The 24030-nt window shown below is 41.0% G+C and overlaps 1 protein-coding gene across 5 annotated transcripts in view; it reads right to left on the bottom strand.

Moving 5' to 3' along the window:
• Window positions 1-24030, bottom strand: part of PITPNM3 (PITPNM family member 3) — a 315040-nt gene that overhangs the window by 168106 nt on the left and 122904 nt on the right. The window contains exon 1 of one of the 5 annotated variants that reach the window (XM_067538001.1): window positions 21163-21247. The exons of the other annotated variants lie outside the window; for them this stretch is intronic. The gene's annotated coding sequence lies outside the window, so the exon portion shown is untranslated. Of the gene's footprint in view, window positions 1-21162; window positions 21248-24030 lie in introns of those variants that run through there. 5 annotated transcript variants of the gene reach the window in all.

Raw genomic sequence — 24030 nt, 5'->3', positions numbered from 1 at the left:
CAGATAGATCTTACAGATAGGCCACACTGAAGTGTTTCAAAATGGGGAACTGAGGCACATAGAAGCTCTCTGTAAAACAAGGATAATAATATATTATTTACTTGCAGTATTGTAGTGTCTAGGAGCAATAGTCATGCACCAGGACCCCAACGTCTAGGTGCTGTACAAACAGAACAAAAAGATGGACTCTGCCCCAATTAATTTACAATCTAAGAAAATAATAATAATTAGTAAATACTTCCTAACACCCTTTGTCTGGCTCATCTGTTTAGTTTATACACTCTTCAGGGCAAGGACTGTTCTTTCTTTGTTTGTACACCCCTTATGCAATGGGGCCCTGATCTAACTTGGGGCCTCTAGGGGCTACTAGAATACAAATCATGAAGAACGTATTATTTCTGTGTTAGTGTGGTAGATTTTAAGGTAATTTAACTAACCATGAAATTTAGCTAATAGTGTAAATACAATACCAATGTGGCTACAATCTGGCTCAGCAGCATTTTCCGTCTCAGTAACTGGTTCCTACCTGCATCTATGGGAGAGTGAAAAGGATGTAAGCTCCCTACTGAGGCTGAATTCTGTATAGCATGTCACCACAAAATCTTCCAAAAGGTCACTAACTTCAGGTTTCATCCAGCATACAGGGCCAGGGCCACACATGACTCATGTGACAAACCAACTCCCAAAAAAGTCAGAGTTTGGAGCATGAGACAAGGGGAGAATATAGCTGCACCAGGGGACAATTCGCAATTCTCTGAAAGCTGACCACTCTCCACCCCCCTTGCAGGAAAATAAAACCATATCACATTCCCCTTCAACTCTGCCCCAGTGTTGTTAAAGGGCTACATAAAATGAGCAGTCACTCAAAGTAGATTGTGTAGATCTTCATAACATAGTCCTTTGTTTTGTCCTTGACTGAAACAATTCAGCAAATTCAATATAAATTTGCAAAATGTTTCGATCAACCCAAATCTGCATTTTTTGTTGAAAAAAGTTTCAGCCAAAAATGTTCACCCAGCTCTATTTATATTACCAAAATAAAAATTCATTATAATTTACAAGATAAGCAGATCATTTTTTATTTAAAAATAAAAAAAGTGGCTTTCATTTCTGTAGGAAAATCACAAAGCAAAATATCTTGAAATCCTGCCACATTTACCTAGGAGCAATAAAATCTTTATAAAGGTTCCCTTGGTTTAGAAAATGATAAATCCCAGGCAACTTGCTGTGTTCAATCAGCTCAGTCCTCACAAAGCATTCATCACAGCCAACCAATTAAAATGGTCATGGAAAGCATTTCAAGATGACATGGAGATATCTAAAGCCAGCCAGCAAGACAAGAGGAAAAATATATAAATGAAAGTTGCAGCCACAAGAAAATAATTATACAGTTAGGTAAAAATCAGATGAAAAATAATCTGGGTTTAAAAACAATACATGTATATAATATAATTGATGTTGATATTGAAAAGCATTAGTTTACAATACCAGACAATTTGGACTGCCAGGTAAGCAAAGGAATTACAATTTCAGGAAGAGGGAGGAGGTTAGCAGTAGGATAATTTGATACGCTCATGATTACCAAGAAGCCGCCGTTTGCCATGCTGAAAAATCTAGCTCATATTCTTTTCTATTGTTCAAGTGTAATTTGTCTCCATGCAGAGTAAAATATGCATCATTTTGATGTGCTCAGAATATAAATATGTGATTTCCTAATTCGTAAAACACTGAGGATGATTATTTTTGTGCAATCATCATGGACTTGTCTGCCTCATGAATATTGATCATTTGCACTTTCTATTTAAATGCTTAGCAAAGGTTAAGGGGAAAATGTTTAAATAAAATAAAATGAATTTTAACACTCCTTCCTTTGTCTTACTTTACTGCAAACACCAGCATACCTGAAGAGGTAGCAAAAATGCTGCCATCGACTGGGAGATTTGAGTACAAGACACTATCATCAAGTGATGATGACATTTAAATAGTGCTAGGAGGCCTGATTCTACACAACCTTTCTCAGATTGAGTAGTCCTTCACTTTGCAAGTAGTCCCCATTGAGATCAGTGGGACTACTCTCAGAGTAACACACTACTCGATGAGAGTAAGGGTGGAAAAATCTGGCCCTTTGCTCCTGTGTAGTGTTTTCAAATCATGATGTCGCTTATTTTTCAAGGTCACTTTACAAATATCAGTTAAACCACACAATATCCCTGCGAGATAAGGTCCAATTTTATTCATCCTGCTCCAGGTGTGGTAAATTAACACAAAGAAGGTCAAACTCATCCCTGCCATTAGCAAGTGTATTTCTCACCACTGGGAGTTTGTGGCTACATAACTCACCTGAGAGTTTGTGTTATAGGTCCCCCTCTGTGCCTGATCTGCAGAGGATAGGAGTCTGTTACAGCTAGGGTGACTAGGTAGCAAGTGAGAAAAAATCATGACGAGGTTGGGGGAGGGTAATGCATGCTTATGTAAGAAAAAGCCCCAAATATCAGACTGTCCCTATAAAATCAGGACATCTGGTCACCCTAGTTACAGCCCCAGATAGAGAGCCTTGGCTGCTTAGCTCCAGATGTAGCAGCTCACGCTTTCAGCTCTGAAGATTCCCAGTTTGTTGGCTGACATGGCAGCCATCACACCTGCTTGTACCAGGACTGAATTTCATCCTGTGAAATTAAATGACTTGCTCAAGGAGTTAACAGCGAGGCCAGAATTGGTGCTTTGTGGGTTTTGGTCCCGTGCTTATGCTACTAGAGCACGTTGGACTGAAGCTCAGTATCTAGGAGAGAAGGAAAGAGCATGCAAGCTATGGTATAGCACCATTTTAATACAACCTGGCAAAGAACCTTTCTAGCGGCACGGGTTCCATTCAGTTGGGAAGCCGTTAATGTGGACTTCAGGCCAGAAGTAGTAGTATCAATGGAACCACCAAAAAGATGGTTTGTCAAGAATGCAACAAATAAACAGCTCCAAGGAAAAAAAGATTGAAAGCTTCTAGGAGGCAGACAGTTACTACAGAACAACAACTAGATTCCTAGCTGCTGCACTTACTCTTGCAGTGACAACAGGCTCAGCCTGGCCTACAGAGAGGATGGTTTAGATGCATCCCCACTCCTTTCCCGAAGGGGAAGGGCCATGCATAATGGCCATCGCCTGACAAGTCACCCTGGATTGAACACTGGATTTCCAGATCTAAAACGTGATCCTCTACAGTTTGAAGCGAAGGACTAAGTCCCCTGGCTAGGAGATACTAGCGGACCTGTAGCCTCTACAAACCAACCACTGAAGTGTAACCCACACTGAACACGCACAAGCACAGTAGTTGTAAGGGAAGATGAAAGCTTATTGGTGCTGCAAACACAGAGACAGTATGTTGTAAATAGATGATGAATTTAAACTGTCCGAAAACACTCAAGTAGTGAAAGTCATCCTCTAGAGAAATTCCTTCAGCCCATCACCTTATGGGCATTACTAAGAGAAAGGATAGTGCTATGTTCAAGGTGCTGGATTGGGACTCAAGAGAGAGCATGACCTGATATCCTGATTTTATAGGGACAGTCCCAATATTTGGGGCTTTGTCTTATACAGGTGCCTATTGCCCTCTGCTCCTTCCCAGTTTTTCACACTTGCTAGCTGGTCACCGTATCAAGAGATCAGTATTCAATTCCCAGCTCCTCCTCCGGCTACCGGTGTGATCTTGGGCAAGTCCACTGATTTCCCTGTGCTTCAGGACCCCATCTGTCAAACCGGGATGTTCAGACCTTTCTCTCATCTATTTTGAGACAGCAAGCCTTTTGAAGCCAGGACAGCCTGTTACCATGGTGTATGTTCAGCATCTGATTCAACAGGGTGCTGATCTCAGTTAGCAGCTGTAGATTACTGGACTACAAATGTCAGTAGTAACAGTAACAATGATAATCAGTCATTTGATTAGGAGAGTGTCTACTAGTCTTGGGGTAAAAAAAAATAAATAAAACCCTAAAATTCCCAGCATATAAAGTAGCATCATCCAAACCTGAAACTTTGCAAAGCCATGAGAATGGTGCGTCTGTGGTATTCAGTATCACTTTCAGAGAAGTAAGGGAAGCATAACACCCAGGAGAGTTGATCAAAAGAGATCAGTGAGAGGGGGAAAAAAAAAAAAAAAAAAAGAATAACTTCTGTTTTCTCTGTAGATTTCCCTAAATGAAGCAGCTGGCAAAGGGGGATAGATCAGCACCCAATACATGTACAGCTGTTTCTATCCAAAACACAGGTGCGTGATTTTGCGTTGACTAGGTAATCACAGAGAAACTGGATTAGTTGAGGGGGGTGAGATTTGCTCTCAGCTGTTTTTCAGAAAGCACAAGTAGCTCACCATTGGTAAGATATAATTGTGTCCACTGCCTCCTAGTTCAAATTAAGCCTCCGAAGGGTAAATTAGACAGGGACAGATGTATAATCTAGGACAGGTTCCAGACTCCTCCGTGAAGATCAACTGCACTCAGTGCTGGCTACACTAAGAGCACTTCAAGAGTGCCTCAACCGGACTGAAAAGATGCTTCAAACACACTCTGGAGAATGGGTGGGAGACCGGTAAGAAGTGGGTTACAGAAAACAAGGAGTTGGTTGCTGAAATCAAAGTGACCCCAGTGTTTTGGGGGTGGGATTGCAACACTGCTCATAGCAAACTTCTGAGACCCCAGGATATGTCTTTCCTGACATCTGCAGTTCTTTCCATTGGCTAATGAGACCAATTAAGTTTTGCCTGAATGGTGGTTCTCACCTCTGAATGATGATGCAGGCTTTCCATTGCTCAGATCACTCGTCCATCTAGCCAAGTATCATGTTATGGCTGGTGCCATATGCTTCAGAGGAAGGTGCAAGAAACCATGCAATAGGTTATGGGATAACTCGTTCCCAGAGAAAGTTTCCTCTTGACCCCCCAATAGTCAGGGGTTGTTTCATGCTCGGAAACATGAGGATTTATATTCCTTCCAAAACTGCTGCGTACAATACAGCATCATTTCCTTCAATGGAATTAACCAAAAATTCCAGGCAATGCATCATCTTCTGGATGTCTACACTAGATGTCCCCACACCCTGGAACAACAGTGTCAAAGGGGCTGCAACAGAATTCCATGGATCACCAATAGGTTAGTTTAACAGGGTGGTCTGTCCCGCCAAGGGCCAGTGCCAGCCATCCCTGTTCAAGGAGATCCTGTTGGGGAGGGATCAGGTGATACTTATGAAGGGCTAAGATTGCTCCATTGGAGGGGGAGCTGCAGGAAGGAGGTTGGCTCTTGTGACTGGTCCTGGACAGAGAGAGAGAGGCACAGAGGGTCTGTCTACACTGCAATTAGGCACCCACGGCTGGCCCAGGCTAGCTGACTCAGACTCACAGGGCTTTGGCTAAGGGAACGTTTAATTGCGATGTAGGCATTTGGACTCAAGCTGCAGCCTGAGCTCTGGAACCCTCCCGCCTCGCAAGGTCCTAGAGCCGGGGCTGCAGCCTACACTGCAATTAAACAGCCCCTTAGCCAAGTCAGCTGGCACAGGCTGGCCACGGGTGTCTACCTGCAGTGTAGACAGACCCAGAGTGAAAGGCCTCCGGGCCTCTGCACTCTATGCTGGTCAGGGGAATAGCTTTGTAGTTACTTTGGGGATGAATTCTCTCCCCTGCCTCATCCAGTTAGCTGTGCAAAGCGCAGTTACTGAGGGTTTGCAAGCAGACAGGTCCAAATTTCACCCTAAAATGCAGAATAGTGCTTGCCTGGAAGCAATACAGGGCAGCGTATCAAACCGGACCATTTTTCAACATGCCGCACCTGACAAGTCATCAATTGTTTGACTACCAATTCTCTAGATAAAATACCTAATTGCTTCAATCCTTCAAGAACTGTGCCAGACCAAATGCATCCAGGCTCTTCATCTATGGCTGGATTATAAATGAATTCTTTTGCTCTCATTTCTTTTTTGGGGGAGTGACACCTCAATGTAATTGCACCTCATATAATGTATCTGCCAAGTGAATAAAGCAATAACGGCCACAGCACAGGGAATTTCCTGGGTATTAAATTAGTGAGTGGGAGAGTGGATAATCGGGGGCATTACCTTTGAGCTATTAATCTTAGTCAGGCATTAATACCCTAGGAACTAGCCCTTGAGAAAGATCATCACCCATTCATTTCAATAAGATTTTTATGGCCGTTTTCTACTTGGGGGCACGGTTCCCATTGTTGAACCCAAAGAAATACAGATTCAATGTCATTTTCTGCAAATTAAGTGTCTTGAGGTTCTCCATTATTGTACCATCTGCACAGTTCCAAATCTGACAAATAAAAAGTAAAAATGAATCAGCCCCAATTTTCAAAGACTAAATTGACTATGCACATATGGAGCCCATACTTCGTACAAGCAAAATCAGATGCTATATATCCAAGTGGACATCAGAGTAGAGCTTGGCGGGAATGGGATTTTCTATTTCATGGGAAATTCCATCATTTCAAAAAAAAAAAAAAAAATCTGTTCCAAAAATGGAATAAAATTTTTTTTTAAAGTTTTGAAATTTCCCGTGAAATAAAAATTCTTTTTTAAAAATCATTTCAGGTCAATCAACATGTTTTGTTTCAATTTCAACTGAGTTTTTAAAAATAATACAATTTATAATAAAAAAATTTCTAAACAAAAAGTCCTTTAAAAAAAATCAGAACCGTTCTAAAAATGTCACAAAGGAATATTTCAACCCTTATCATAGCACTTTTTTCATTCCTCCTCCCTCCATTCCATCAGAAAATTTCCAACCAGCTCTACCCCAGAGACATGCACCCAGCTTTATTACAGAATTATTTGCAAAGTAAGAAATGGAGATTTCATCTAGCATTCATCTTTGCCTGGGGAATTCAAACAATAATTAATTGAGGTTGTTTGCAATATTTGAATGAAAAAAGGTCTTTGTATGTTGAACACGCTTCACAAATCAATAAATAAATGTATAAAAAAATTAGAAGCATCAATGTCAAGTGAAGTGGCAAGAGAGAACCGTCTGGTGGGAGTAGAAAAGAAACTAGATTTCAGAACTTCTTGTTACAGTCATCCCATTCTATCCAATGCTCATAACTGCCTCCATCTTGCTTTAAGAAAGGCCAGTTCCTCATGTGGATCCTTGCATAGGTTACCAGTTCGTCAGTACGGGCTCCCTGGATCACATCTATCCCCAGCTGGCCACCAGTCCATATTAAACACATATCCACCTGCCATGTCTCTTTCTAGGGATACAGCTACTCCATTGCCATTTTAGAATAAGACCCTAAGCAATTTGTGTAGTGTTCTGTTTAGCATGAGAGTGGCCAAAATTATCCCTGAGATGCAGTACGGTCAGGTGGATGGGGAACCGGAGTGGAATCGAGGTGCTATTCCTAGCTCTGCCACTGACCTGCTGTGTGACCTGGGGAAAGTCACTTCACCTCTGTGCCTATTTTCCCACCCATTATCCGATTGTCTGTAAGGTTTTAAGGGCAGGGACTGTCTCATTTCTTATTATGTATATATACACAGAGCCTAGTGTCATGAGGCCCGGACCTTGGTAGGAGCCTCCAGGTGCAGCTATAGTACAAATAATTAATAATAATCACTTCAAGCTGAAGAGCGTTGGCCATCTTTTTCTTTAAATAGAGTAGTGAAAGCTTCTGTAGAAATGAATGAAAATACAAAATGTTAGAGTAAAGAAGCAGTTTTGAAAGCTAGCCGCAAAGGGGTAATGCCTTGAAAATGCTTAAAACAAACCATTCTGGTGTATTAACCCCTTCCCCCAACATGGTAGTCTTTTACAACATGTAATTTTATGTTGGTTCCTATGACACTTTAGCCTGAAATACCAAGATCACTTTCAAGATCTCTCCAAGCACAGTTTCTCCTCCCTTTATTTTATGATCAATGCCTCGACAGCTCGAAAAAAACACCAGTTGCTATGCTGACCTTTAAAGCGTTCTTTGCACAGTAAACTCAGACAGATCACAGGCTTATTCCCCAGTTAAATACAGTTCATGGTCATATTCCCAAAGCCAGTTTCTAATAATAACACACTGCCTATCACAGAAACTACCTCGTCCACATATTGGAATAACCAGGTCATTTTTAATCCTCTCTTAGATGGAAATTCCATTTTAATAGTCAGAGCAGCAATTCAAACTTCATACAAAATGTTGAAATAATTACCGAGCACCTAAAGACAAGACCGCTGTTTCTAACACACAAGGGAGAGCTTCCAAAGGCGCAAGGGAGGCAGGCAGATGAAAATCAATGGGAGTTTGGCTCCTAACCCCACTTTTGTTCCTTCTGAAAATCTCCCCCTCAATTAAGGTTGAGATTTCAAAGGACTCTAAAGAAGTTAGGCATCCAATTCCCATTGAATTTCAGTAGGAATTAAGAGCCTAATGCCTATAGGCTTCTTGGAAAATTCCTGCCTAAAATATCTCATTTAATTTTGATTCATAGAAGCAGTTTACTAAATATTAATTAAATTATAATCTCTTATTACAAATCTATTATTAGAGGATTAACAACTATGCAACAGATGTAATCAATTATCTACATACCACAGGAACATTTTATTTTAAACAACAGATTATGAAAAAGAACTTGCTATTAGAGGCATCTCTTTCCGTACACCTACCTAAAGCAGACTACTTCTGATATTAAACAATGGATTATTAAAAAGCAGCTATTGAATAGATGCTATGTAAAATCAATACACCAGATACATAGTAGTCAGCCTGCAATAGCTGGGTGTATTATGGAATTTTCCCCTATTATATTTAATATATAGTTATGCAAAACACATGCACATCTCCCGACCTTTAACATTTCTCATGTGAATTTAATGCTTATTAAAGATGCTGGATTTGGTAACTTTGGAGAATAAGGGCCTTTACATATGCATAGAACAGACACTTTGATATTCACTTTGACTTCATTGGGGCCAGGATTTCACCTATGTTGTTCGACCTAAATGTTATAGAAGAAGCCTACATCCCAAAATATTTACTGTAAATTTATAGGAACCTTCTCAGTTGGGGGGGAGAAGCAGATTAACAACAGTGAGGAGAGAACCCCTCGCATCACTGCAGTGAATATCTACACTGAAGCGCTACAGAAGCACAGTTTTAGCATTTTACATGTAGACATACCCTTACTAATATAGGGTCTGAGCTAAAGGTCTTTGAGGTCTTTCCGTTTACTTCAGTAGACTCACAGACCACAACTGCTCTAGTACTACAGTCATGGGCAACAGGTAAGTAAGTGACTAGATGGATGGAGACAAAACTGGGTAGATACTACAGACAGAATATAAACAGAAAGCAATAAATGCTAGAGAAAACATGTGCCATTAGCAATCCTGGCCAGATTCTGTATTATTTAGGGCTCAAGAATTTCCAAGAGTTCAATGAAATTTTTGTAAGAGTTATGTTTATCTATGCTCGCAAAGAGCAAGCATTTTTGCTTGACTTAGTATTTCCTTCATCTTTCAGATGCACACACTCGTACTTTTAGGCATATTACGATCCACTTTTAGCTCTGAGTTTTAGGTTTGTTGCACAGATCAAAGGACAAAATTCCAATCCCTGTGGGGCTACAGGCAAAAACTACCTTGGTGTTAAAGACCACCTGATGTTGGTTCTCAAAGATAGCAGAAAAAGCCAAGTTGCAACCAACAGTGTTTTTAAAAAGAATAATAATTGGCAGTAAAACACATAAGCAGATAGATATCTTTATTGGAAACCACTGTTAAGCTTAAATGACATTATGGGTCAGTTCCTTCAGTCATAACGTAGGCAAAACTCCCACTAATGTCAAGAAGAATTTTGCCGAATGTAGGAATGGCAGGAATAGCCCCATAGATATTAAAGTTCCCTATTTTTCTTTACTTATTCAGAACATAAATAGAAGAACTGGGACTAGAATCAGCTCTCTGATTCGTAGCCCTGTGCCCTGGTTGCTGGACCACAAAGCTACAACGAAAGCAAAGTACCCCACAAAATGGGCCCAATTCCACTCCCAATGAAATCAGTGAAAGCCTTTCCACTGAAATTGGATCAGTCCCAGTATAATTTTTCCCTACCCCCACCAGGCCTATTTTTCATCAGACCAAGTACATGGGACATATCCTGGCCTACGCAACTCCCATGAACCTACAAAGCCTCAATTTTTTTACAGCTAAGAAATTATTTGATAACTTCCCTCCACACCTGCCTCCCTTAACCTTCCTCTCCTCTGCCCTATCCCTCTTACTCCCCTTCATATTCCCTCTCCCTTCATTTTTCTTCCCTACATTTTCCATTTAGCTGGAAACTAAACCACCCCTCCCAAAAATGTATAACTAACATGCCACTTGCCGTCATGGCATTCTTCATTCTGTTTGTGTGTTATATCCCTTTCCCCCACCCAGTGTCTGTCTTGTCTATTTAGACTATACACTTTTCAGGATAGGGACTATTGACTATTCTGTGTTTGTACAGCTCCTGGCACAATGGGGCCAACCCTTGGTTGGTCCTTAGGCAACCACTGTAATAAACATGAGTAATCATTATAATCAAAAATATTAATTTAGATTTGTGTGTGTGTGTGTATGTGTGTATATAGTGATAGCACTTAGGAGACCCATCATAAGCAAGGACCCCATTTTGGCAGGGGCTGTACAAACAGAACAACAAGGAGATGATAATGCTTATCACCCACTTTTATAGAGTGATGTGAGATCTATTCTATTCTCTATGTAAACATTTCTATTATTAGTCTTCGATTTACACTATTCCTGCATCAGTCACTCAAGCCAACTGTGGTTCTATCATAATGAAGGCCAAATACACACACAGCCCTCTACATTATTTACCCTATTGATTATGCAGAATAGTACAGAATTCTGAAGTAAGCAAACAACAAGCTATTGTTTTGGCTACAGTGTTGTATAAGTACACAACATGAATAATAACAACAATACTCAGAACTTCCATAGGGCTTTTCAAAAGAGGATCTCAAAGCCCCTTGTTAATATTAAATATATCAAGGCTCTCAACAGCCCTGTAAGGTAAGGAAGTATTACCATCCCAATTGTACACTTGGGGAAAATGTTGAGCAACGGGGTTAAATGACTTGCCAGAGACATGGGAAATCTGTAGCAATTTTGGAATTAGCAACATTCCAGTCTGGTTATTTAGCCACACAACCACCCATGCCTCTCTCTGAAAGAGTTCCTGGCATTGTGATCTTTGCATTACACTGTTGTCTCCAGGACTAAAAGTTCCTTGCCTGGCAGGAAACATCCAAAATGAGTGGCACAAGAGCAAGCAGTGAGCCCAGAAGACAATAAGGACCAATGATTGAGAGGTTTACACAGCAATCAGTGTTTCAGCCTGTTGAGGAATTCCTCAGGGAGAGGCTTCACATTGCCACCAGGCATTTAAAAAAAATAAACCAAACACACACACACACAGGCTAGTCTAACCACAGCTCACAACTAGTGGCTTTGGAAACAATCACACTACAACAGCTGAGTGAGTGGGGAATAAGCATCAGCAGCACATTAACTTGCACACCAAGGTACTCTTTTAAAGAAGGTTTCCTCAACAAACAAGAATGAGGGAGTGGGAAGGTTGGCCTTGTAATTAAGGCCCCAGACTAGGACTCAATGTTCAAAAATCAGTAGAGAGATTTTTGATACCTCTGCTTTTTGGGGGCTCAGCTGGAAATGTCTTCTGCAGACCAAGCTCACTGAAGGTGAGTGCTCACCACTTTCTGTAAACCACCTTTAAAAGGTGACTCAACATTGGGCACCCAAAAAGTTAGGCACTTAAAATCACTAGCAACTTTCAAACATGTAGAAGATTTCCCATTTCTTTTAATTGGATAGTTTTCCCCAAAGTCTAGGGTAGCTCCAGTCAGGCATCAGGTTCTTTTAAGCCACTGTCCGTTTTTCATGGCAGGGAATGCATCTACCCCTTAGGTTAGTAGGTTTGCACTGTGTTAACTGACGGTGCTATATAAAGTATTATGGATATACTGATAACATCTGCACTAAATGGAATGGGATTTGTGTGTTATGCCATGTAAGAATAGATAAGCGACTATTGTCTGTGTAAACTCACTGTGCTGCTCACTGATGAACTGTAAAAATATTTTAAATAAAAGTATTTTAGCATCAAAATATTGAAACTGTTATTGTCACCATGTATTTTAGTTGCTATGAGGCAACTCAACTCAAGTGTTAAAGCCACTGTCTGATGAAAGATGCTGTATTGGCTTTCATTTATAGAGCTAACTATGGGAAACCAGAAATAGCTTCTATTCATTTTTAAGCAACAGCTCAAAAGATTTATGAACAGGAAGCACTTGAACATCTTGAATGCATTCAGTACAGAAATATCTAGAATGTGTAATCACGACATCTCCTGCAATAGAAAAATCCATTAAACAAAGAGAGGGAGACGGAAATCAGAAATATAAACAGAACAGAGATTCTTCTCCACAGATTTATTATATTCCAAAACACAATTAAACTTAAGGAATAAAACAATACCAGAGCCATAATAGCAGTTTTCGACAGCACCTGATAATAAACACGAATCCTCATCCATCCTTCTGGAAGTATGATAAATATACATCGGGAGTTTAGCAATTTCTTCTCACTGAAGATTCAAGAACTAACATGTAAAATAAAACAAAATGGTGTATTTATAAAAATGGGTTCCAATAATACAAAGAACCTCATTAGCTGGGGGGGGAAATAATATTCCAGGAAGGCAAAGATGTATCCCTTGGCATTAAGAGGTTTTTGCAGCATTACTACAACATAACCTATTGACATTTCAGGAAAAGTCTAACTGAAATGGATGCTATGACAAGACTCCATACTGGGGCTGATATCAGTTTATCCCTTCCATGCCCATCTCAAAAACATAAACACGCAGTTACTTTAAAATTAGAGAAAAGGCAGTAAGGTGAGTCTCTCCCCACCAACCCACAAGCAAAACGTAGATGGCATCCTGGACATGGACTTTAATTAGTGCCTTTAAGCACTATCATAATACAAATAAGAATCCTCCTGCTATCTAAAACCAGCTCTTTCCTCTAGAAGTGGGGTGGGGGGAAGAAGGGGGGGGGAATTTCATCCAGGTGCTGTTGGGAGCATTTGAAGGAACAATAGAGGATAGCAGTAGCAAAAGGTGACTCACATAGCAAGTCCAGCAGCAAGATTAGAAGAGGGTCTGGAGCAGAGAGAGAAAAGCATATCACTACAGGAGAGGACTGAAGAGAAGACAAGTACCTGGCAGCTATGGGGAAGAAAGACAGAGCTGGGACTTTTGAATTTTAACTCAAAGAGAGACAATGACTGCAGCAAAGAACTCTCCTGTCAACCTTGGTCTTCTCTGCCATGAGATTATGCATCCAAGATTCAGAGCCGCTGCTGAATCACTTTGAGACACTACTGTGAGAGGCAAGAGGATGATGCAGTGTCAGCCCCAAAGTTATTCTGGGATGCAGAAGAATCTCTGCATGGGGAAAGACATCAATCCTGCTTGTATGAAAATATGAGTCTAAACAGACAGACAGGAAAAGCTCCTTTGAAGATGAAACACAGGGCCTAAAAAGCTGTCAGTTTGCCCAAAAGACAGAAGTCCGGGAAAGCTAGCTAACCAGGGGGTTTAGAAGTCCTAATAATTGTTTCTGTTGCTAACATAAAAACTTACATAAACTGGTACAGCAAGCCTTGTATATTCGCTATGCTACGTAAAGAAGACATTACTGAATATGGTGTGATGTCTCAGAATGCGGCTTCTTGTATTCACTTAAAGGTAACCCAATTGTTTAAGAATCTAGGCTAAGATGTTCAAAGGAGACTAATTCCCTTTAGACTGCTTTGGAAATCCTAGTCTCAGCCTTTGTAATAGTGCCACAAAAGAGACATTTCCACACGATTTAGTGTCTTGAGATCAGTAATATTTTGAAGTAAAGCATTTTCTCACCTATGCCCCAGCCAAAGTCCATCAGTCAGTGGGAGTCTTTGCATTGACTTCCTGGCTTTGGCTCAGGCCTTAAATGCACACCAGTGTGGAAATACTCTAGACAAAAGTTGCATATCTGTTTAAGATATTTAACCAAGGAAACGGAACGAAAGCAACAACAAAAAAAGATTCCCAGTAAATGACACTGAAATTTAGTTTTGGGTGGATTGAAACATTTCATTTATATAAAATCAAAATATTTCCTTCCAATTTTGACTTTATTATATTGTATAAAGAAATTTAAAAATTGAAGTGAAAAGCTGTGTCAAAATGAAAATTTGAAATCAACCTTTTTTAAATGCTTTTTGCAATTTTCCTATCAAAACAAAACTTTAGTCACAATCTACATGTTTCTGCCAAAAATTTTTGCTTTTGACAAACTGGCATTTTCTGATGGAAAAATGTTCAGCTGGAAAATTTCTGACGGGCTCAACAGGTCATTTTGGAAGTTTCCTGGGACTGGGACTGTTAATGTTGATTTAAGTCTGGGAACAACATGAAAGTGCCAGAAGACTAGAAGAAAGCTAATGTCATGTCAATATTTTTAAAAGGGTAAATTGGATGACCCAGGTAATTACAGGTCTGTCAGTTTATCAATAATCCAGGGTAAAATAATAGAACAATGATATAGGACTCAAATACAAAAAAAAAGAATGAAAGAAGACTAATACCTAACACCATCAACATGGGTTTATAAAAAATAGATCTTGTCAAAGTACATGACACCTTGATTAGAAAGCTAGAATGATACAAGATCTATATAGCACAAGTTAAATAAATTAAAAACTGGGGAACTCATAGGTCTCAAAATGTAGCTGTAAATGGGGAATCATGATCAAGCAGGTGTGTTTCTAGTGTGTCCTACACCATTTAACATTTCTATCAGTTGACCTGGAAGAAAACAAAATAATTACTGATACAGTTTCCTATTAACATAAAGATTGGAGGGGTGGTAAACAATGAACGGGATAGGTCACAGATACAGAGTGATCTCTACGTGATTGGTAATGTTGGCACAAGAAAATAATATGCATTTCAATATGGTCAAGTCATTCTTCTAGGAACAAAGAATACTAACAGGAGGGGGGGACACAATCCTCAGAAGCAGTGACCCTGAAAAGGGATGGTGTCCCATGTGGACATTACGACAGCACACTGAAAATCCTGGAGAGCAGCTGTAGTACCATCCACATGGAACATTACTGTGCAGCGAGCTGGTGCAAGTCATACCCTGGCATAAGTTACCATTCTCTATATACTGAGATCTTGAGCGGATACGTTGTCGTTCTCTTATATCTGAACTTTCCTAGTAAAAAACACTATCCTTAGTTATTTTGCAGAGGATTCTCAAACTATGCTTTTTTTTTTCTTTAGCAGAGCTAGCTTGCTTGAGGATACACATTTCTATCTTAAAATATCCAAGGACGCTGGAGCAAACCACTGTATTGTCAACAAATTCTAAAAGAGTTCTAAATATTTCAAGGTACTTGAAAAGGGATTTACTCTTTTGGAGATCTATAACTAATTGCCTGCGGTACAGCTTGAAAACTGGAACAAACTGAATTATACCCTTCCATAAAAGGCTTTTCTTGTTTTCTAAATTACAAAGCTTGATTTCCAACTCACCAAGATTATTTTGCAGCAGGGAAGAAAAAAAAAGACCCTAAACAGTCTGTATCAAACAAGATTCTGAAAGTAAAATTTAATCAGCCTCTGTAAAAATATGATGATAATATAGCATTCCTGGTATATGCTCAATGGAATAATTAACTCCACATTTATCCTTTTGTACTGTCATTCTGTGGGTTTTCTTTGACATTTAATAACAAAATATTACTATAAAAGGCTTGCATAAAATTACTTGCTCTGAAGCATCTCCTGTTAAAAAAATAACTTCAGTGAAATCTATACGGCTGTCATAATGGAGTAAGGTACTGAGCCTGACCCTGGCTGCTCCCTGCATATGAACTCACATCGACATCAACGGACACTTCATAATCAGAGCTGGCTAGATCAGAGACCCCTAGTGTGCAAACAAGTTTAGATGTTAACTCCCAGGTTCATGTTCAGAATTTACATGCTCATTTGTGCACCAAGCTTATTCCCTGTGTACAAAGAGCGCTAGCAACTTCCATAATTATTTATTTCAGAGGCCACTCCTGTGGTTCTGTGTTGACCAATTTTCTATCATCATTCCAATGGTTAAAGCCCCTGCTGGAAAGGTCAAGTTATGCTTTAGCGATGATTTCATCTGAGCAGACTATAAACTCTAAGAGATTTAGAGTAGTAAACATGCCACACTTTAATCAATATGTTCTAATGGCAATGATCACTAGTTGTCATGGGATTTGTATAATGTTTGTTATTATTGCATTCACCATTCCAGGATAACTAACCGCACAGAGAATTCGGTATCAGTGAGAAAGAAGAATGACAATGAAGATCATCTTCTAAAGAGGATTTCTAGAATTAAGGCACCCAATAAAGCATGTTCATTAAACAAACATTGTGCATTCTATTCTAGTCTATATAGGGTCTTATACTATGCTCTGAGTGCCTTCCAGTAGTATGTTAAGCAGTGTGACTACACATCTGTCATACGGTGTTTATTCTCGCATCTTAATTTTATTATTCTCAGATTTCCCCTATTTTGGAAGATTAAAATATTAGCATATAGCCGTTTCCTTCCAGCTCAGTTCCTCTTTCTAGCTGTTCTTGTAGGAATGTGATAACCCCGAGTGTATGACAGCACGGTCTGTTTTCATATGATCATTTCAGTGACAAGTTCGCCATTACAGCCCCATTCAGTAAAGCACTTAAGTGTAAGCTTAAGCTATTTAGGAATATGTCAGTGGGACTTCAGCACATGACTCAGTGCTTTCCTAAATCTCACCACATCTTACTTACCCCTCTGCACTTTGCCCCTGCCTACCCATTCTCCACCCATAAGAGGTGGGTGGTTACTCTCCACCCTGCACAGGCAACTGGATAGCCATGCAGGGTTCATACTCCCCTATATGCCACAGGCCTTATAACTGAGGCCCAACCTATTAAAAGGATTTCAAACTCAATAGTCCTCATCCAGCTGATAAAATACACCAGGAAAAGTGGGTGCATAGCACAGTTCTCTTCCATTTTTACTGTGTGTTGCTTCTTAGTTTATAGAACCCATTTGGGTCTTTTAACAGAACAATATGAGGCAGGATGACTGATGGGGCTGCCCAAAGGCAAAAACAGCATTCCATTTATACGCTTTGCTGTCCCATTGAACAGCAAGTGCCAGGGAGTTCCTGGTTTACAATATTCTTCAAAAGCTTGAGTTCTCCCCTTGCCGCCCAGCCATGTGGTGAGGTGAAACTCAATGGAGTTTCTCCAGGCCAGGATGCATGAGGAAATTGGTAGAACCATTCACTTGTGTAGAACTCAAAGACAGACAGACAATAGTGCACCGAGGAACGTTACGAGAGCTTTAAACAATGGCTGATTATGAACAGTAAATTGACTTCAGTTTGTCCTTTGTGATTCCTTTCAGTTGCTACTGATGGGCATTAAATATCATTTATCCACTGCACCTTTGCTTTTTGTGTCTGTCCAAGCTCTAATTATGCTGCGATAACTACTCATCTCCAGGGGAAAATCCCAGAGCGGGAGGTGAAGGCAGAAAGAGAACAAGACGACTCAATATGCAGGTCAATGATTAACATTTTTAGCCTCTCTCTGCACCAGCACCTTTAGCTCCCACTATATTTGCCTATAACTGTCCAGTTTGAAGCCATTATACTAAGATCACAGGCTTCTGGAAGATTTTGCATAAAAAATTCTGTACTGCATTGGGAAGTTCTAAATATAGATCCTCCCCCCTTTTCTTTTCTTTCTCTTTTTTTTTTTTTAAGAAATCTTAATAAAAAAGGTGCATGTATTTGTGGGGTTTAATTGGCATCATCTCATTAGTTAAGAGAACAGTTCAAGAGTCTCGAAATTATCGTTCAAATCTTGGCATTGTTGAGGGGAACTTCCAGAATTTCCCTAAGGTAGCCCGTAGCCGTACTATTTCAGTCTGCTACTTTGAAGGCTTACATGGGACATCAGTGGTGCATAGGACCTGAGATGGCTCTGTACACAGAAGACTAAGTCACGTAGCTCCAGACGTTTAAAGGTATTTGGGCACCTACAGATGCAGATACGTGCCTAGTGGGATTTTCAGGAGTCCCTAACTCGCTTTGCACCAAGGTGCTTTGGAAAATCCCACTGGGTGCTTATCTACATTTTTATGTGCCAAAATACCTTTAAAACTGGTTCATAGTTAGTTTCCACTTATTCTATGAACAGATCATGCCAACCAGCTCCCCTGACTTCCCCCAAATTGTGGCTTTGCCACAAGCTCTGAGTAAAAAGCAACCTGGAGAGAGGTGCTGACCCCAGCAGCAGATCAGGAATCAGCATGTATTAGAGCTACAATCTGGGTCCCTAGCTCCCCCTGTCCCCAGTGGGAAAGAAGCAATCTGCAACACTACATCTGCGCAGACAAGTGCATCGGGAGGGGTGGAGCCAAGGTTCTACTCACCACCTATGCAGGAAGAAGATTAGCAGCACCACCCCTCTGCACTGCAACCAGTGATGAAGACGCAGGAGTGTAACGGCAGCCAGACACCATGGCACTCACCCGGGCCACCCTGAGGTCAGTTGCTGATTAAAGCTGTGCAACCCCCCCCCCCCCCAAAAAACAAACAAACAAACAAACCCCAAGTTCTTTCTGTACACCTGCTGGTAATATACCCCAGGGGAGATTTGCACAGGCACCCAACTCCAACTGAAAGCCAGCTTGACTTGGGTGACTTAATTCCCAATCGTGCCTTTGAAAAATCTCTGCCCCGCCACGTGCACACACATACACTCTCTCCCCCTCCCTCCTGTGAACTTCCCAAAGCAAAGAGCGACCGCTGCATTTCATGCTAACCATTTCAGTCTCATCATTAACTTGTGCTCTCCTGTCTATATGTCGCATTCATTGGTTGTATCACCTTAGATTGCAAGCTCCTTGGAGCCAGAATTGTCTCTCTCTTTGCTAAGATGTTTGTACCAAGCCTAGCTCAATGGCCGTCTGGTCTATAACTGGAGTCCTTCGATGCCACTGCAGTACAAATGAACAGTAATCACCATTTCTTTGTACTCACCAGGATACGCGTGTGGAAATGAAAGGCAATCACTAGAAGTGAACAGCTGTCAGTTAGCTGAAAAAGATCTGTTTTGCTGTTTCACAACCTTTCCACACACACGATTGCTTTAGCTGTGTCACAATAGTGTTTGAAAGGACACTTCATTTATTCTCCGCTCTGTTTGGGGCTCTGTATCCTGTACCAAGGCCAAGAAATTGAAAAATATGTTTCTGCTTCCCCCAGCAATGATGAATGAGGTGGAGTGCTGCTCCCAGCTAAAAGGGTATGTACTATACATGAGCAATTCTAACCACTTCTCTCACCCTCTCGATATTTCAATCTCACTTCAACGTATTCCTTTGTCAACTTTCTCTGAAAGAATCCATCAGCTGCTGGTGTTATTGCAAGAAGCGCTAACGGCAAAGAACACTAATAGTAACTTTCTGAGGATGACTCAAAAACAGAAATTCAAGACATTCAAGAATTTTTTTTTTTTTTAAAGAAACCGCATACAACTCATTACTATCCTAATCATAAAAAGTTATTGAAGCTCATAGCAGAAATCATGCCCTGCCAAAGCCCTTTGGCTTTTTAGGGAATGCAACACCGATTGTCTGTGTATTCATATCCAATACCTAGTTCCTGATTCATCAACCTCCCTCGAGGCACTCTCTTCCCAGTGCAGCATCAGAATCTCCTCTCCTCTTCAACTTTGGCCATACGCTTAACCAAAGGCAATTTTAAAATACGCAAGTATCATGAAGCACCTGAAAAAAAACTTCAGACCTTTCATGCCATGTCCCTACTACAGACAGCAGAAACAACCAATTCAAAGATTTGAGACAATAAAGGGATCTGCTTTGAGGCTATGGCCTTGTGTAACAAGGTGATCTGCCCCAGGAAGGTGAGAAGGGACCTGCAGTCAATCAGCACAGTTTGGAAAAAGAGCCTTTTTTCAAACATAGGATAGGAATTCAGACCCAGCGGGGAAGGGGTCAAGTGACTCTTCAAAAGGCCTGAAAAAGCACAGTTGGTGAAGAGTTTCAGGAAGTTAGTGGATCCTGGGCCAGGACTTGACACAATAGAAAAAGAGACAAGGGGAAATACCATTGTGCCCCTGAAGAAGACCCCCAAGTCAAGGGAAAGCCCAGGTTTATATGTGGAACCGTTTTATTGTGTTAGAAGACCAGCCCTGAAGGAAGGGACTGAACAGACTTTGGGCCTGGTGTTAGTCTTTCCTGGGCTGGAGGAGACAGGCCAGCATCCCTCGCCATGCGTGGCAATCTAGTCCTCTTCTCATCAGCTCTGGAGAGAGTGGTTTGAACTGGAATGGTAACAGATTTGTAATGTTTATTTCAGGTGGCATAACGTGCATTCTATCACATCAACCAGAAATAGAAGCTGCTCACAAGGACAGAGGTCCGCTCAGACCCAGCCCACTGCAACTGCAGGAAATGGATACCACGGGATATGCGCACCCAATCTTAAGAGCTGGATGTTCATTCTTACTACATTTTCATAGCGTCGACAGGCTTCTCCTTCCTTCCGCACCCTCCAGCGCTATTGCTGCTTAGTTCAAAAAGATCCTTACATATGTTTCTATGATCCTGTCTTAGCATTTTTATATGACAACAAGAGCTCCTACTCATATAGCTTTCTCTTCTCCATTCCAGAACTTTGATATCATCGGATGAGATGAGCTATATAAATTCCACCTCTCTCATATATTTACCAGGTGCCAGCCACTACAGTATCTACAGTGCATGGCACCATTACTGTTACGCAATCCAGTTATCACCAACTTATCCAAGATCCTTTCTCTCTCTTTGATCAATTTGGTAGTTCTTCTCTGGACCTTCCCCAGGATTTGCACATCCTACTTTATGTTGTGAGACATCCAATACTGAGCAGTACGTCCTATGTTGGGTCTAATAATGGCTTTGTACAATGGTATAAGATGATTTCACCTTTAGTTGGTTACAAAACCCTATTTGATGCCACTTGAATCCACTGGCCTTGGCCTTCTTCAGCTGAATATCAGCAGCACCTGCCTGTTACAAAAAAGGATATTGGTTAAGATTTTCATAGCTGCCTAGAGGATTTTGATGTCCAACTCCCATTACTGTCGGCTACGGGTTACCTATGCAGCCACTAGTCAGTGTGTGTTACATGTCCCCCCCACCCCCCGTGTCCACTCCACAGAGGATGAGAGTCTGTTACAGCCACAGCGGCTGGTTCTTTAATCAGGCTCTCAAGACTCATGCGTTTAGCACTAGCGGTTCCCAGGTTCAATACCTGGTGTCAGTCAAGATGGCGTCTGTCATACCTATATATAACATCATCCAACTTCAAGGATGTGGTCCAAGATTTTCAAAAGTGGCTAGTGACTTTTGGATGTTTGTTTTTTGGTGTCCCACATCCTGAGACCTCTTAGAAGGGCCTGCTTTTCAGGAAATGCTGACTTCCCACCCTGTAAAAACCAGGCACCTCAAGCTGTGCACTCAAAATCACTCATCCTTTTCGAGAGCTAGGGCTGTAGCCCTATGAACCCATGCCCAGACTGCCTGGTATGAACTGCACCTGCTATATGATACCAGTGATTTTTATCGTTGGTATTCTGAATTCATACGTCTCACAAAATATATTTCCTTGTCTTGAGCAAGGCTGCATACAGAGGGAATGATTCCATTTTCATGGTAATGTCCTACTAATCAAAGTATTGTGCAGAGTCATTAACTTTACAAAAGAGCGGCTAATGGACTTGTATGCAAGCTGTGGGAAAATAAATATGTTGGTCATAGGAGAGGTGTACAACAGGAAGAGACATCATTTAGCTCAATGGGTGTCATAAGCTAAATCCATGAAAATATGCAGGGTTAAGGAACAGGATCTCACACCAGTGATGTCACCCTCTTCTCCAAAGGCAGCAGTTTCCACCTGAAAGAGGGATGTTTCTTTTAAGGAAATGTGAGGACTGCGGCACAATTTCTCAGAAGCCTGTCACAAGCCTCTACCATGCTGTAAAACCAGATGATCTTGCCAGATTCTGTAATTGAGGCAAGTGCCAGTCCAGCAATGGCTTTCCAGGAATATTCATCTAGGCATGTGTGTTCCACTCTAGGTCTGACTACACTACAACAGGGGATAGGACTGCAGAACATGTAGACGTGCTCGACCTAGCTTTATTGTACCTAGCTTGGGTACCAGCAGCAGTGACATCATGGACTTCAGGGTAGGCTAACTGATCGAGTAATTATCTAAGGGCCCAGACAGACTTGTACAGCCTGCGTTGCCATAGCTGCATGGCTTTGATACCCGAGATAGGTAAAGGCAGTTGGAGTGTGTTTAATTCACCTGCCTGAGAGGCGGCAGCTACATCGATGGAAGAATTCTTCTGTCGACCTAGCGCTGCCTATACGGGGACTTAGGTCGGATTAAGGAGGCTGCTGAGTCGTGTGGATTTTTCACACCCCTGACCGGCATAGTTAAACTGACCTAATTTTCTAGGGTAGACCAGACATTACTTCTATCAGTTTGACTCCATTGATTTAACTGAAGTTACCCCTGATTTCCACCAGCATAAGAAGAAAATAAGGCTCACTGTTTGACAATTAAATGTGTATTTTACATTCTCCTGGGTGATGACTGAAAACAATATACACAGTTAAACAATTCAGGCCAGATCCTCAGCTGGTGTGAATTGGCATATCACCAATTCACTTCAACAGAACTACGTGGATATAAAGCAGCTGAAGAGTTGGCCCTACATTCCACTGCACACTTAGAATCCTCTTCTTTCTACATCTCATCATCCACATCCCTCCATCCCAAGACATTTCTCCTTCCTTTCATTAGTGAGATCCTAGGAAAAGAGATTCGAGATACTTGAGGAAATCTCTCTCAAATATTTGAGAAAAGTTTGAGATACACATTTTGACTTTTTTTCCCCCCCCATTTCCTTATGGGATAAGACTTTCCATGCTTTGAAATTTGCATTTGTCAGGAATGATTCCTTCTAAAGACCATCCTAGACAGCCTGTACCATATAAAGTCACCCACCCTGCGGCACTCTTTTTTAATCATGTTCTAACACAATTGTTAGCATGGTTTCCCTGACAAATATGTACAGGGATTTTATGGCTATTATTCTTCTAGCAACAACCTTGTTTAAACATGATTGTTGCTGGCACAGCTCTGATTCATTATATTACTCATACACTGCCGAAAAGTCAGCCCCACGTACTCATGAAAGCACCAAGTTGTCACTCTAGTTGGAAAAATATTTTTCCAAGTTAGCAGAATCATTCTGGCTAAGAACATGCGTCACTTCTAAGAAGCACCAAATTCTTGCATGCTTTTAGCACCAAATATTCACGTGCATAACGCAGCTGGGGTATGCGCTTACCAACTACCACATAGGTCAAGCTGGCATACGTACAAAGTTTCATGCATGTGCATACCTCAACTTCTGCACCTAAGGGCATGATCCAAAGCCCACTGAAGACAATGGGACTTCTTCAATTTATCTTAATGGGCTCTGAGTCAGGCCCAAAGAGGATTGTGCAGAAGTGTGCATGCAAGTTCCTGCAAACTTGGCTGCAGCTTTTTAGCAAACAATGTCCACTCTTAGCTGTCCATAGCCAGTCATTGGACAAAGTATTGGGAAAGATGGAACACATCACAGTGAGCCATAGGGTCATCATCTACTCTAACCTAACAACAGGTAGCCTCCCTACAACAGTAGCTTTGCATAATGCAAATTACTTTGGTTCCACCTCAGGCAACTATTGCTCTGAGAAATGTTCTAGCCACTTGAATTTGTTTTCATATACTAG

This window comes from Emydura macquarii, unplaced genomic scaffold (genome assembly GCF_026122565.2).
Source record: "Emydura macquarii macquarii isolate MOO-44397 ecotype Brisbane River unplaced genomic scaffold, CSIRO-AGI_Emac_v2 contig_450, whole genome shotgun sequence".
Lineage (NCBI taxonomy): Eukaryota > Metazoa > Chordata > Testudines > Chelidae > Emydura > Emydura macquarii.
The sequence above is the reverse complement of the archived record's forward strand: the minus strand, read 5'-3'. Positions and strand labels throughout refer to the sequence as shown.